This window comes from Antechinus flavipes, chromosome X, assembly GCF_016432865.1.
Source record: "Antechinus flavipes isolate AdamAnt ecotype Samford, QLD, Australia chromosome X, AdamAnt_v2, whole genome shotgun sequence".
Lineage (NCBI taxonomy): Eukaryota > Metazoa > Chordata > Mammalia > Dasyuromorphia > Dasyuridae > Antechinus > Antechinus flavipes.
Window position 1 is genome coordinate 57,182,205 of NC_067404.1, and position 15,550 is coordinate 57,197,754.

A 15,550-nucleotide genomic window follows, 5' to 3' on the forward strand; every position below is an offset into this window, starting at 1 on the left:
TTAATTTGCATTTCTCTGACTAATAATGACTTGGAGCATCTTTTCATATGGCTAAAAGTAGTTTCAGTTTCTTCATCTGAGAATTGTCTGTTCATATCCTTTGACCATTTATCAATTGGAGAATGGCTTGATTTCTTATAAATTAGAGTCAATTCTCTATATATTTTGGAAATGAGGCCTTTATCAGAATGTTTTCCCAGTTTATTGCTTCCCTTCTAATCTTGTCTGCATTAGTTTTGTTTGTACAAAAACTTTTCAATTTGTTATAATCAAATTTTTCTATTGTGTGCTCAATAATGATCTCTAGTTCTTCTTTGGTCATAAATTCCTTTCTCTTCCACAGGTCTGAGAGGTAAACTATCCTATGATCTTCCAATTTATTTATAATGTCATTCTTTATGCCTAGGTCATGAATCCATTTTGACCTTGGTGTATGATGTTAAGTGGACCCAAGTATTTTTTTTCTGTCTGCAATTTTTTTCCCCAATGGAATTTTTTCTTTGTCTTCCTGCTACATTTTGTGGATAATATATAGAAATGCTGATGATTTGTGTTGATTTATTTTATACCCTGCTTCTTTGCTGATGCTGTTGATTATTTTGATTAGTTCTATAGTTGACTATCTCAGATTCTCCATGTAAATACCATTATGTCATCTGCAAAGAATAAGAGTTTTTTCCCTTGTTTTCTATTTTTATTCTTTCAATTTCTTCTCTTTGTCTAATTGCTATAGCTAGCATTCCTAGTACAGTATTGAGTAATAATAATGAAAATGAACATCCTTGCTTCATGAACCCTGATCTTATTCAAGCTTACCTATTCAATTGTAAACTCCTTGAAGATAGGAAGTCTTATTTGCTTCCATTTGCAAACTTAGTACTTAGCTTAGAGCCTGGCCACATTTGTAGGTGTTTAATAAATGTTTATTGACTATTAGGAAGACTTCTGATTTATCCCTACTACAGATGATATTCTGTTTGCTTTTCATTTTATATAGATATTATCATCTTAAGAACATCTTGACTTTTTCTGTACTTTCTAGTGCTTTTAATAGGAATAGGTGTTGTATTTTGTCAAAAAGTTTTTCCTGCATCTATTAAGATAATCATATGATTTCTGTTGGTTTTGTTATTGATATGATAAATTATGTTTATGGTTTTCCTAACACCGAAGCAGTTCGCATTCATTTTTCTAGACTGCATTAATTTTTTTTTTACAGTCATCAGCATTTAGTTCTTAGACTTTCCATATCCTCCTCCATTGATTAAAAAAAAGATAAAAGCATTGTGACAAATATATCTAAGCAATTACAGTGTTACATTGGTCATGTTAAAAAATGTGTCTCGTTTGTTAGTTCTTCACATCTCTTAGATAGCATTTACAATTTACAAATTTACAAAATTTAGTTGAGAAAGGGAGGAGAGTTACAGGATGGCATGGAAAAGACCTGGGGCTTCTTCAGTCAGCAGGAAAAGAGTCTGTAAGGAGGAACACATAGAGAATTAGAGAAACAGATGATAATTATGGGAGCATTTTGGTAGTGGTACATGTAGAGCGGCTGAGTGTGGGAAGAAGGGACACCTCTTCATCAGACCCTGGAATAAGCAGGAGAGACAAGCTTGATGTCAAGGGATTTGGAAATGTTGATAAGGGAGGTCCTCTACTGAATGATTGGAAAGCTTGAAGAGAGAAAAGAAAGTTGGGAATAGCTGCTGGAGGGACTGAAATAGGAATAAAAAGATTGCCTGACTGAAGTGAATCTCAGTTGACAATACATCCTGTAAATCTGTAATCAACCTAATCAGCCCAGTTACAGGACTTCCTCTATTTTAGCAGCTTTCAGCAGCACACGAAGAGGAGTGAAGGAAGTGGATGGTAAGAATAATCCAGGGTGTGAGTATGGCCAAGATGAGCAATAACAGGACAAGGAAGTAAAGGGCCTGAGGTTAGTCTATACTGTAAAGTAGTACTGCTTAACTCTAAGGTGAAGATTGGGAAAGTGAAGTCTGAGGCATTGGAGAACACTTAAGTCATGGTGATGAAGAATAGATTTAGGATAAATGAGATATGGAATGATAGGAGATTATTGTCAGAGAAAGGAATTTCAGAATTTAAAATCAACCATCTTTGATTTTTAAATCACCTAAATTTCCCCATGTATCCCACCATTCCCCCTTCCAGAGAGTCCTCCCTTATAACAAAGAAGAGGGGAAAAATCAGCAAAACCAGTCAATAAATTAAAAAAAAATCTGATAATATATACAATGGTCCTCTCCCCTCCCCAGCCTGTACAAAGAAATAGGGGTTGTTTTCTTTATCTATTCTTTGGAGCCGAGCTTGCTCTTTGTAATTTTGTAACATTTATTTTCTTTTTAAAAGACATTTTTATTCATATTTTAAAAAATCATCACAAATTTCATAGTAGCCTTCTCCCTTCCACCCAAATAGCTATCTTATGTAAAAAAAAAAAAAAAGAAAGTGTTTTTAAGGTGGGGGGGGGGAATAAAAAAAAAAGAAAACCCCAGCAAAACGATTGATAAATACACAGAAAATAGTCTGAAAATGTGTGCAATATACCACTCAACCATCAGGCATTTATTAAGCCTGTGACAGGTACTGTGAATACAGTGCACTAAGCTCTGGGGATCCAGAGAAAGGCCAAGAACAGCGTGTGCTCTTAAGGAGCTCACAGTCTAATAGGGAGACAACCAGCAAACAACTATTTACAAGCAAGCTATCGACTGCAGAAATTGCAGTTATTCAAGAGAGGGAAGGCATCGGAGGATGTGTAAAGATTTCCTGTGAAGGTGAGATCTGAGCTGGGATTTGAAGGAGGAATTTGATGGAGATGAGGAGGGAAGAGAAATTCTGGAAGACAGTCAGTGAAAATGTCTAGAGAGATGGAGTGTCTTGTCTAAGGATCAGCAAGGAAGTCAGTGCATTGGAGAATACATGGAGGGGAAGTAGTAGAAGTAGGGTGTAAGAAGATTGGAAAGGTAGAAAGAGGAGTCAGGCTATGAATACTAACCAGAGGATTTGATATTTTGGATCTCAGAGCCAATAGTAATCCATTTATTGAATGTAGGGGTGACATGTTCAGACACCTGTGGACCTCCCAATTCTACAAAGGAATGATAGAGGGATGTCTTCTCATATGTCATCTTTGGAGCCATGCTTGTTCTTTGTAATTTTGTGATATTCACATTTTTTATTTTAAAATAAGTTTTCAGTGGTATATTTTGGTTTTTGACATCAACAGAACTTTCAGTATCCTTTCTCCTACTTCTCCCAAAGCCATCTTATATAATAAATATAATATCTGATATAACAAATGGTATTTTTAAAGATAAAGGAAAAGGAGAGAGAGAAATGAGCATAATTGATTAATAAATTTAAAAAATATGAAAACATGCAGTGTGCAACACTTGTGGGTCTTCCACATCTGCAAAGGTGTGTCTTCTCTCTTTTTTTTTCCAAGATATGCTTCTTTGTAATTTTGCAATATTCACCTTTGACTTCTGAGTGTGTGGTTTTTCTTTCCATTTCTATAGTTGTAGTTACTGTGCTCCAACCAAGTTTTCTTAGCTCTACTTTAACTTCACTCTGCATCAGTTCATACAGATCTTCCCATCTTCTTTGTATTCATCACCTACATTATCTCTTTCACTTACTATGTTTTGTTTAGTCATTCTCCAATAATGGGCATCGAAGTCATTTCCAGTTCTTTGCTATTTCAAAAGTTTCTGCTCTAAATGTTTTGATATATATGAAGACTTTATGCTTATCACTTACCTCCTTTGAGTAATGATCTCTAGGTAGTAATTTCTGGATTCTAGGGTGTGCATATTTTTGTCACATTATTTGTGTAATTACAATTTGTTTTCTATTTATAGTTAAACTGACTCACAGCTGCAGCACAAATGCACTAGTGTGCCTGTCATTCCACACCCATGCAACATTGACTGTTGCCCTTTTTTATCATCTTAGCCAATTTTCAGGGTGTGAGGTAAAACTGTAGGGTTAATTTGTTTTAATTTGTATTTCTCCCACTATTGATGACATGAAACATTCTTTCATGTGGTTGTTAGTAGTTCACAGTTCTTTGGAGAACCAACTGTTCATATCCTTTAACCACTTATCTGTTGGGGAATGACTTTTAGTATACAGAGAGATATACAAATATATATGTGTGTGTGTGTTTATGCACTCATGTGCACACACATATATCTGTATATTATGCACATGTGTATAACAAGCTCTTATTAGGAGATTTGATACAAAAGTGGTGATGTTGTTTCCCCTTTTTTTGAAAAAAATTATCCTAGATACAATTGGATCTGTGTAGAAACCTTTCAATTTTTTGTAATCAGAATAAAACTATTTTATCTTTTGTAATTGCTTCTATTTCTTATGTGGTTAAGTATAGATCTCCTACCCTTAGCTATGAGAGGTATATGATTTGCTTTGTTAAGGACATGATTTTTAATATTAAGATCCCATATCTATTTAGTGAAATATAATGTAAGATTCTGGTCTAAGCCTCGTTTCTGCCAGTCTGATTTCCACTTTTTCTAGCAGTTTTTATCAAATAAGGAATTTTTATTTTTCCCGTAGGTAGTTTAGATTTTCCACCTTATCATCAAATATTGTATTATTCAGTTCCATTGCTTTTGATTTTTCCTCTTTCTGGTTTGTTCCATATGTCTCTATTTTTAAACCAGTACCAAATGGTTTTGCAATTGTTGCTTTATATTATAGTCTGAGTTCTGAAAGTACTAATCCCCCTTCATCCACAGCTTTTTTAAAAATTTAATTTTTTGGTATTTTTAAAAATTAATTTTGTTATTTGTGAAGTTTGATCAAGTATCCCCCTGGCAGTTTAACTGGTATAGCATTAAAAGTATAAATTAACTTTGGTAGTATTTATATTTTTATTCTATTCCAATTTTATTTTTATTTAATTTTTTTTTTATTCATTAAGAAGCACTTTGTAATTGAATCTATACAAGTCTTTTCTGTGCTTTGACACAATGATATCAAACTCAAATAGAATCAGGTCTCTGTGGGCTTTGTATTGACCTAGAAAACCATAAATTAATAGTGTCTATGTTGTGTTGTATTTTTATTTACTTTGTGAAACATTTCCCAATTCCATTTTAATATAATTTGCCTGAACTCAGGTATATTTTATGCATTTTGTAGTTATTAGGGGTAGAATTTTTCTTTCTATTACTGTTTCTTGGGATTTGTTATTATACAATGAAGTTAATTTTTAAGGGTTTATTTTGCAGCCTGCAACTTTGCTGATGCTTTTGTCTTGATTAGTATCTTTGTTAATTCCCTAGGATTTTCTGAGTAAATCGTCATATCATCAGCAAATAGAGATAGTTTTATCTCCTCATATCTATCTTTGTTTTTATTTTCTTACTCTTGTCTTACTGCTGTTACTAGAATTTCCAGAAATACATCAAATAATCATGAGGAGAATAGGTATCCATCATTCCTGTATCTATTGGAAAAGTTTTTTAATGTATCTCCATTGCATATGATATTTATTTTTGGCTTAGATAGATGATTTTTAAAAAGGTCCCTCTATGTGTGTATTTTATAGTTTTCTTTCTTTTTACCTTAAATGAGTGTTGTACTTTGTCAAAGGCTTTTGTTACATCTATTTGGGACAATCAGGTGGATTTAGATGTTTTGGTTGTTAATGTGATTGATTATTCCTAATGCCAAATTTTCTTTATATTCCTGTAAAAAAAATCAGTCTTAGATAAATTCCTGTAGTCTGTTCGACAGGATTTTGTTTAAAATTTTTGAGTAAATACTCTTTAATTATATTGACCTATAGTTTTTTTTTCATGTTTTGTCCTTCCCTGGTTTAGGTATTAGGACTATATATGTCTCATAAAAGACTTCTGATAGGTTGCTTTCCTTCTCAGTTCTTGAGAAGTTTGTTAAGTATGGGTACTAATATGTTCTTTAAAAATCTGATAGAATTTTCCTTTGAATCCATGAGAATCAGGTATTTATTATTTGGTAGATCCTTTACAGATAGTTATATTTCCTTTTTAGCAAACTGGGCTATTTAAGATCTCTTTTGGTCTTATGAAAATTTGCGTATTTTTGTGTCCTCAATTTTGTTAGTACATAACCATGCATAATATATTCTGATTGTTTTTATTCCTTCCAGTTTTGTTACTTCATGTTGTTCATTTGCTATTTTATTTTCTGCCTTCTTTTAAAATCAGATTAGCTAATGGCTTATCAACTTTATTAGTCTTTCCAAAGAACCAATTTTTAGTTTTATTCATCATTTCTATGTTTTTCCCCATTTATTTCTACTCTAATTTTTAAAACATCTCTTTCCTTCTGGTTTGCTGGCTTTCCAATTTTTAAAAATACATACTCATTTCATTAATTTTATATTGTGTATGTGAGATATGTATGTATATATGCATGTCTGTATATACACATATAATGATTTCTCCCACCCCCAGGACTGCTTAGCTGCATCCCAGAAATTTTAATATGTTGTTTGATCCTTTCAATTTTCTTTCACATAATTATTATGTTTTGTTCTTTGACACATTCATTATTTAGGATTTCACTGTTAAATTTCCAAATGGATTTGTGTCTTTTATTTACCCTTGAATTATTACAATTTTTTTTTGCATGATGGCTTGTAAAGGAAGTATTTAGTATTTCTGCTTTCTTACTATATTTTGTGAATGTGTTGTTTGCAATATCTTTGAACCTTAATATGGTCAATTTTTGTAAAAGTTCCACATGGTGCTGAGAACATGTACATTCTTTAATAATCCTATTTGAAAGATACTAGACGCTTTCTAACTCTAGTTTCTCCGGAAATTTGTTCAGTTCCATATTTTACCTCTTGTTTCTTTCTATTAGACGTAACCAAAACCGAGAGAAAGACAGTGAAGTCTCCTTTACCACTGCATTACTGTCTATGTCTTCCTATAGCTCTGTCAATATTTCCTTTATGAATTTGGATGCTAAGGCATTTGGAGCATATGAATTTAGTATTGATACTGGAGTGTTGTTTATGGGTTTTTTGTTTTGTTTTTTAGCACAATGTGATTTCTCTGTTCATCTCTATTTTTTTAATATATGTTTTTGATTTATCAAAGAGCATGATTCTAAATCCTGCTGTTTTGGATTCACTTGATGCAAAGCAAATTGTTTTTCCCCACATCTGTTGAGTTTTATTTGTGTATGTTTTTTTTTTTCTAACATGTTTCTTGTAAGCAACAAAACCCTGTAATTTGTACAATCTGCCACTTTTTCATGTTAGTAGTTTTAATCCATCCATATTTAAAGTTGTGAGAGGCTTATATTTTTTTCTGTCTCTGATTTTTCACCTATCTTCTGCTGTAAACGGTACTTAATAAGTTAAGTAACTTAATCAGTTACTTCAGATTAATCTTTTTTTTAAGGTGGCCTTGTTCCCACTGGTTGTCTTCCTCTTAACTCTGATCCTTCCCTCTTGTTTGTTACCCCTTTCCTTTGGAGTTTTGCTTTTTAACTTCTTTTTCTTTCCTGCTTTTATCTAATTCGTTCTTGTCGTCTAACAAGACTTGTTAATCAATAGTGAATCAGTAATTTATTAGGTACCAATTATGTGCCAGTCACTGTGCTAAGCACTAGGGATACAAAGGAAGGCATGACAATCTAATAGGGAAAGACAGCATATAAAAAGAAGCTGAAAAAATTAGGGAAAGGGGAGAGTGGGTTAAGGAGATAGGAGTTGCAGGGTTTGTAAGATTATGAGTTTCTGGAGAGCAGCAGGGTGGGAAATAGGTGAATGTTCTGAACTGATTATTTGAATGATTTTGTTCATGCCCTTCATTAAAAGGAACCTGGGAGGAGCTCTCTTATACCCACCCTTGACTTTTCTCAGAGGGAGGGAGGATTGCCAGGTCAAGGGATCTTGAAAAGGTATAGATTCCTTCCATCTCTTCACCCTTTCAACTAGTCTTCATTTTATACTAGTTCTTCATTTTTCTAATTTGCATTTTTGTGCCCCTTTTCTGAAAGAATATTCCTCCCTCACTCTGTTTTCTATCCTTTCTGTCTGTTTTTTACCCTCTTTGTCTTCTTCATGACCCATATACTTATCCAGTTCCTCCTTTTTTACTGCATTCCTCATGAGATCAAAACTTCTGAGATATCCATTCTGGGTTCTCCCCTCTAAATAACTTCTGCCTTGCAGAGCTTGCCCCACAGATTCCTCCTTTTCATTGTGTTTCTCCCCTAGAAAAATGTCAATTCTTACAGGTGACAGGAAGGACCTTTATCACCACACCTACATTATATAGCCCACCTCTGATAAACTCTCTGGCAGTTTACCTTCCCCTTTTGCTGCAGAATCTCCTCCCTGGGCCCATGCCTTCTCATTCTCCTAAGCACAGTACTGGTACTAAGAGCTAGATGTTCCTAGTAGAAGGTCCAACTTTCCTCCTACTCCTGAGGCAGGACGAATGGTCTTTTCAAGCATTAAATCACTGTGGTCAACTACTACCCCAAAGTCCCCATTTCTTTTTATAAATCATCTCTTCTCACCAATAGGGGCATTCATCAGTGGAATTCCCTCCTAAACAAGTCCCCGTTCCCTTTTTCACTTCTTCCTTTCCACCGTCTTATTCCCTTGCAGGCTCTTCTATTTCTGAGACCAGAGGAATAACTTTCTCCTTATTACTAAGTCTCTACATACTAGACTAGGACATATCTATCACTCATTTTCCTCTATCCTGTCCCTTCCATGTACCCTCCCATTGTTTAATTTAGTCCCACAACAACAAACAAAAACACATGTATTCACCTGTGGGCAGGGAGCTACAAAGTTCTGTCCATAATGCACAGCCCACCTGTCTAATATTAATTCAAGTTCACTTTTGCTTTTATTTGTTTTCTTACATACATTTAGAAAGGGGTCTCTTAATGGTATCTTGGCTTTAACTCTGTTGCTTTTTACCCTTCTGCATTGATGTGGTTTGGGATGTTAGTCTGATTTTTCTCTGGAAAAATGTTCCAAAAGCCACTTTATTATTAAATGCCCATTTTCATTTACAGATTAATTTATATATGCAAGGCAGGTCACGTTGGGCACCATTCATTGCTGTTTGGAACACGTTTTTCTAGTCTCTCCTGTTTTCTGGTTGCTCCGAAATAGTTTTGTGTTGTTTTTGAAGATCTCTTTCTTGGTCATTTGTCAAATTTGTTGTTTGTGAATCACATTGTTGATTTTAACCACTTAGTCTTACAAGAGTTTGCAGCCTTGAAGGAGAAGTTGTTTTCTGGAGGGGTTGGATTCTTTCAATGGGAATTTTGACTTCTGTGTTCCAAAGTTGGAGGCTGTTTTCTTGTATTATGTCTCATGCTATGCTGTTTAGGTTGTTTGACTTGTCATATTCTTCTGGGAAACCTTACAATCCTTAGGTTGTCTCTATGCATTGTGTCTTCAAGGTCAATGTGCTTGATTTGCACAGAGAGAACACCCTCTTCTAACACCAACCTTCTAATGTTATTGCCTTTTGCTTCTTTTCTCCTAGGCTGTCCTTAAGTTCTGCTTTACACCTAAGTCAGTTTTCCTCTTGCATTTCTTTGGTGACGCTTGTCATCACAGATAAGTTTTTTCTACTCTGCCATATAGGTCAGAAATTCTGATGTCATGATTCTCATTTCTTTTCAGCCACTTAGGAACAGCATGTTGTGGTTCCTTCCGTGTTCCCAAACTCTACTAAAACTCTACTAGGTCCTCATCAGGTGTTGAATAACTTTCCTTTGTTTTACAGTATTTATTCATAGCTGGCTAACTCATTTACTAAGATGTAGAGACTGTATTTTCTCCTGCTATTAATGTTTTTCCCCTAAGATCTTTGGTAATTTGTCTTTCCCCCTGCAGCTCACTTTCTCTGACTCCCTTTTCTCTTATGGCGGTTGCCCTGGGGGCTGGATCTCAAAGCGGGTCTCAGCCTCCTCTTAGCCTAGGCAATTCATGGTTCCCAGCCTAGATTTCTGTCCTGAGCGAGGGGTGTGTGTGTGTGAGAGACAGACAGACCTGGAAACACAGATTCACAATTAGCCTCAGCTAGAATGCTAGGCTCTTTCCTTCAGGCTTTAGTGGAGTACCCCTCTGTCCCAGTGTCCTGTACTATTACTATTTCCTATTTCCTCAGTTTTCCTGCCCAGCAGTACAACAGGAGTGCTTCCAGGTTGGCCTTATTGTAGCTCGAGATGATTTCTGTCACTGGGAGTGTGGCTCTCTAAGGCTAGCTGGAAAAGGGAGTTAAGGCGTGGAGACCCCTTCTCTTTCCAGCCTCCTTTCCCTCCCCCCCCCTTTCTGCTGCTTTTGCAGAATAGAATGCTACTGGGGTGGCTGGCAAGACCTAAACAAATTGCTGCAGTTTGGAATTCAGATCTCTTTTGCCCTGGAAAAAAAAAGGAAGGGGAAGCAGGGTGTGGGGTTGCATTTTATTTCAAGCAGGGGGTCCAGTTGGCTAGCACAGGCTTGCTGCTTGAAGCATGGTGGAGGAGGGGTTGCTAAGTGAGCTCAAGACAGACATTAGCCCATGGATATTTTTACCTTCTTTTGTGATCACAGTATCCATGGCAACGGCTGAAGTTGCTTTATCTTCGACCCATGATTTCTGTTTTCGAGAGGCTTAAGAGGTCTTGAGGATCAGAGAAAATGTCTAGTCCTCCATCTTGTTTGTCACATAAGCTGTTTGACAGGATTTTGTTTAACATTTTTGAGTTGATATTCATTAATGATATTGATCTGTACTGTGCTTTATCCTTCCTAATTTTATGTATTAGTGTACTATATTTGTCTCATAAAACCAGTATGGGGACCCGCTTTTCTTCTTCAATTTCTGAGAATCGTGTTCTAATTTTTCCTGTGATTGGATTAGGGAGGGGAAGGAGGAAAGAAACGTTTATTAAGCACCTACTATATGCCAGGCTCTGTGCTAAGCATTTTCCAAATATCTCATCTGAATAGGATTAAGGTTTCTATTTGGTTTTGTGCTTGAATATTTTATATTGCAGAAGGTAGCCTATTTCCTTTGTTTTCAGGGTTTTTTACAAATCATAACTGTCCAGGGTAGGTTCTGATAATTTTGAAAATTTCACCTTGCTAGCTTGATTTTCTGCCTTTTTAAATAGAATGGCATATCAACTTAGTTAATCTTTTCAAAGAACTGGATTTTAGTTTTATTTTTCATTTCTATAGTTTTCTATTTTCAGGATCTTCTCCCTGGAAATCCTAGGAATTAAATATGTAGGCTCCTTATTTTCTTCCACAGAATTATTCTTTGACCCATTCATTATTTAAGATTTCACTGTTAAATCTCCCTTCAGATCTGTGTTTTGTTTGTTCTCCCTGATCTGATTGTTAGCTTTCTTTACTTAAAAAAAAAACCCTTCATAATAAAGGGTGCTTATTTTTACACTACCTTTGTGAGATAACACAGGTGAGTTTTTATAGACATTCCCTTTGGTGCTCAGAAATACATCTATTCTTTAGCAGTCTCACTCAGAAGATGCCATAAGGCTTTTAGTGCTAGATTCTCTTGTGATTAGTTCAATTCTTTATCTTTTTTGTTGATCTGTTAGATTTGTCGAAAACTGAGAGGATGTTAAAATTTCCTGCCACTAGTGTATGTCTTTTTGTAGTTAATTTAAAATTTCTTTTATGAATTTAAATGCTAAGGCATCTGGCACCCTGAAATTTAATATTGTTTGGAATTCCTGCTCTCCCTCATGAATTTGTTTTTTGTCCTGATAGTATACTTTATAACCCCTGTAGTTTTGAATTCTCCTGATGAGTACATTTTGTTCTAGCCTCTCAATTTTATTGTGTATAAATCTGGGGGTTCTTAGCTGTCTTTCTCATAAGCAAGAGATTGTGGGGTTTTGTTTTCTTATACAATTTATCACTTTTTCATTCTATTGCATAGTTTAATCTGTTTATATTTTCTTCTGTCTCCGATATTTGGTTGTTCTTTCAAATTAGGATTTTGTTCCTCTGTGAAGGCAGTGTCCTTGCTGCAGTTATTTTGGTAGGAACTACCCCGTCCCCACTGGTTCTGGCTCTTGCCCCTCTCTTCCTTTTGTGTGTTTACCTTAGCATCTCTCTTTTTCCTTTTCTTGCCCATTTATTCTATGATCTCTTCACATTCCTCGTGGAATTAGACTCTAAGGGACTTATTTAGGGTTCTCTTCTAACTAGTTTGTTAGACATCTTTCTCCTGGCCCCCTTTTTCTTTTGTCATACAGGTGACAGAGGTGCTGGTGAGGCAGATCTGGCTCTGGAAGCAGGGAGACTCTCACGTTTCTGAGATTACATTCGGCCTCAGATACAATAGCCCGTGACCCGGGGTGAGCTAATTCACCCCTTTTGCCTTGGTTTCCTCAACTATAAAATGAGCGAGAAGAGGAGATGGCAAAGCACTTCATTGCTTTTGCCCAGAAAAGCCCAATGGGCTCAGGAGTTTGGCTGGGTGAGAGGGGCACAGGAAGATTCCTAGCCTAAATGTGCAGATGGTAACTAGCCCTTCCCCCCCAGATCATTTTTTTGCCCATTTCATCTTAAAATTCCCCAAGTCCATGTTTTTACACTAGTGGGTGATATTTGCGCCCCGACAGCACCAATTCCTCTGTTCCCGAGACAGAATAAATGCTATCTCATTATCAAATCCCTGCAGATGCTAGCCACTGTAAAAATCTTCATCTCTCCTAACAGGATCTACAAGAGAGTGAGGTGGAAAGGGGAAAGATTCTGTTTTTCCTGAGAGACTACAGGAATTATTTTTTCTTCACACTTTGTCGTCTTCCTTTCTTCTCTCCTTTACTGTGCCCTCCCATTCTGCAGTCTCAAAAGTCTCAAAAAAACCCCACCTCAATCCCCCTGCCGATATAGCCCAGGCTGTTTCAGAATGATCCTCCAGTGTCAGTTCTTCCATTTACTTCCCACTGTCACACTTGTCCCCTTTTTTGTTTTTTACTTTTATAAAGAAACCACTCAATGTTGTTGATGCTGTTTTTTTCTCAATTATACACAAACAAAAATTACCATTCATTTAAAAATATTTTAAGTTATAAACTTTCTCCCTCCCCCCCCGAAAAGGCAAGCAATAAGATACATATTAGGTAGGTGCAGTCATGCAAAACATTTCCATGCTGCAAAAGAAAACAAACCAAGAAAAAGAAAAAGCAAAAAAAAAAAGTGTGCTTCATCTGTATTCAGTTTCCATCCATTCTTGCTGTGGAAGAGGAGAACATTTTTCTTGATATGATTTTTTAACCCCATAGGTATCTCTCTCTGTGTAATTTTTTTTTTTTATTATCTGTGCCTTCCTTGGTTTTGTTGGATTTTAAAAATCTTTCTTGTAATCCTCTTTGGGTGTCTGACAAGGCAAATAATTTGCTACTGTCTGGTTTGCTTAGCAGGAATGCTCCTAATACCTCTTTTGTTTAACATCCATCTTATTTGAGTGACGATCAGGCTCAGCATTGCAGGGTATGGCACCCCAGGTTGCCTCTTGAGCTCTTATGTTATTCTATTCCCTAGGGGGTACAGAAGAGTCTGTTGTTCAAATTTCCTTTCCTTCACAGATGAAGGTTTTTCTCTTGGTTGCTGGCTGAATGTATTGTTCTCAATGAATTTGTTCATTTAACTACCCTGTTTTGGAGTTTTAAACCTTTTTTTTTTAAAAGTAACCTATATATTCTTTCAATTAATATTTTGTTTTCTGTGTTTGGAAGTTGTAGGCAATTTTCTTGAATTATCTATTGCATTATGGTGTGCAGGTTTAGCAATTTCAGTCTGTCACTTGAAGGGGGAGACAGGCAGGCAGCCTCACCAACAGCTATTATAGTAATCAAGGCTCAAGATGAGGGTCTGCACCAGAGTGGGGGGCGGTGTCTGTGGAGAGGAAGAGTATTCAGGAGATGGATGATACAGAGGTGAAATTAAATGAGCCTCTCATTTAATGGGGAGGGAGTAGAAGGGGGAAGGGGGAAAATACAGTAAGTTCTGTTTTAGATAAGTTAGATTTAAGATATTTACTGGACATATAGTAAAGGAACTTCCAAACATAAAAAACAAGGTATTAATTTAAAAAACATATAGATTGCTTTTTAAAAAAAGGTTTTTAAACTGCCCTCTTTCTTCCTCAAATAACATATCATCTCCTTGCATCTATCTTTTGAGTTCCTGACTTCTTTTAAGTTACAGCTAAATCTTCACCTTCTGCAAGAAGCCCATCCCCTTTCTTTGTCACTTCTCTGAATGCACAGGCTTCTCTGAGATCATCATCAATTTGTCCTGTATAGATCTTCTGGGTACAGAGTTGTTTGCATGAGCTCCTTGGGACTGGCATATGATTATTATTGTTATTTGCCCTTCTTTGTATTCCCAGGGCTTCAAATGATTGTTGCCTTGACACTCTGCTCAGCAATTTTTGTCAAAAAGTGAGTCCTTCTCCTAGTCACAAAGGGCTTTGGGTTACTCTCTTTGCTTCTCTGTGTTGTGAACCTAATCTATTCCACTGATCAAACTCTCTTGTTTTTGAACCAGTATCATTATCTTAAAGATTACGCTCTGTAATACAATTGAAACTGCTACTGATGCTACTTTCTTCTCAATTTTTTACACTATTATTCTTGAGATTCTTGGCCTCTTGTTCATTCATATGAGCTTCATTATCTTGGCTATATTTCTCTGTGAACAATTAATGTCTTTCCAATTAGGTCTATAGTTCTGTAAAAACAGGTCTTGTGATTAGACTGATATAATTCCTAGAAAATTTTTGGTATATACATTTCCAAGTATCTTATAATTTTTGTCCCACTTCCAATAATTGTATTATATTAACTTTTGATTAACTGTCTAGGATTCTCTCAGTGAACTTTCGTAAAAGCAAAGAGTGATATAAAGGATTCTAACTTTCCTCCATTACATTTAATGTTTGTTCTTGGGTTCTGGTTTAAGTATCAAGACCATATCTGCATCAAAAAGAGAGTAGAAAGGTGCCTTTTCTTATTGCTAACTGTTTAGAAAGTATTGGAATTGCCTTTTTAATATTTCATAGAATTCACTTTTAAATCTATCTGGTTCTACAGATGTTTCCTTGGGAAGTTCAGTAATGGCTTGTTCAATTTCCCTTTTTAATAATGGGTTGTTTAAATAATCTGTTTCTTCTTTTGTTAATTTAAGTAGTTTATATTTTTGTAAGTATCTATTTTCTCTAAATTATAAGTTCTGTTTGTATAACAGCTTGGCAAAAAGTTTCTCATAATTTCTCCTCTTTCCTTATCAGTGGTTGGAAGTTTTCCATTTTTCCTTTTGATATGAACAATCTGGTTTTCTTTTTTGGAAGCAGGTTCGCTGTATGTATTTTAGGCTTATTTATCAATTCCCTTTTTTGCTTTTAGCTTCATTAAGCTCCTAGTTCATTTGTATAATTTCTCCTTTGTTATATAATTGTGGATTTTCATTATCACTGTTACATACTGAAATCACACT

General features: G+C 35.5%; 1 protein-coding gene across 2 annotated transcripts in view; it reads left to right on the forward strand.

The window, feature by feature from the left end:
• The first annotated feature begins 2,097 nt into the window (after positions 1–2,097).
• Positions 2,098–15,550, forward strand: part of LOC127542933 (paraneoplastic antigen Ma6E-like) — a 151,887-nt gene continuing 138,434 nt past the window's right edge. For both annotated transcript variants that reach the window (XM_051968851.1, XM_051968854.1), the window contains exon 1: positions 2,098–2,807. The gene's annotated coding sequence lies outside the window, so the exon portion shown is untranslated. The remainder of the gene's footprint in view (positions 2,808–15,550) is intronic.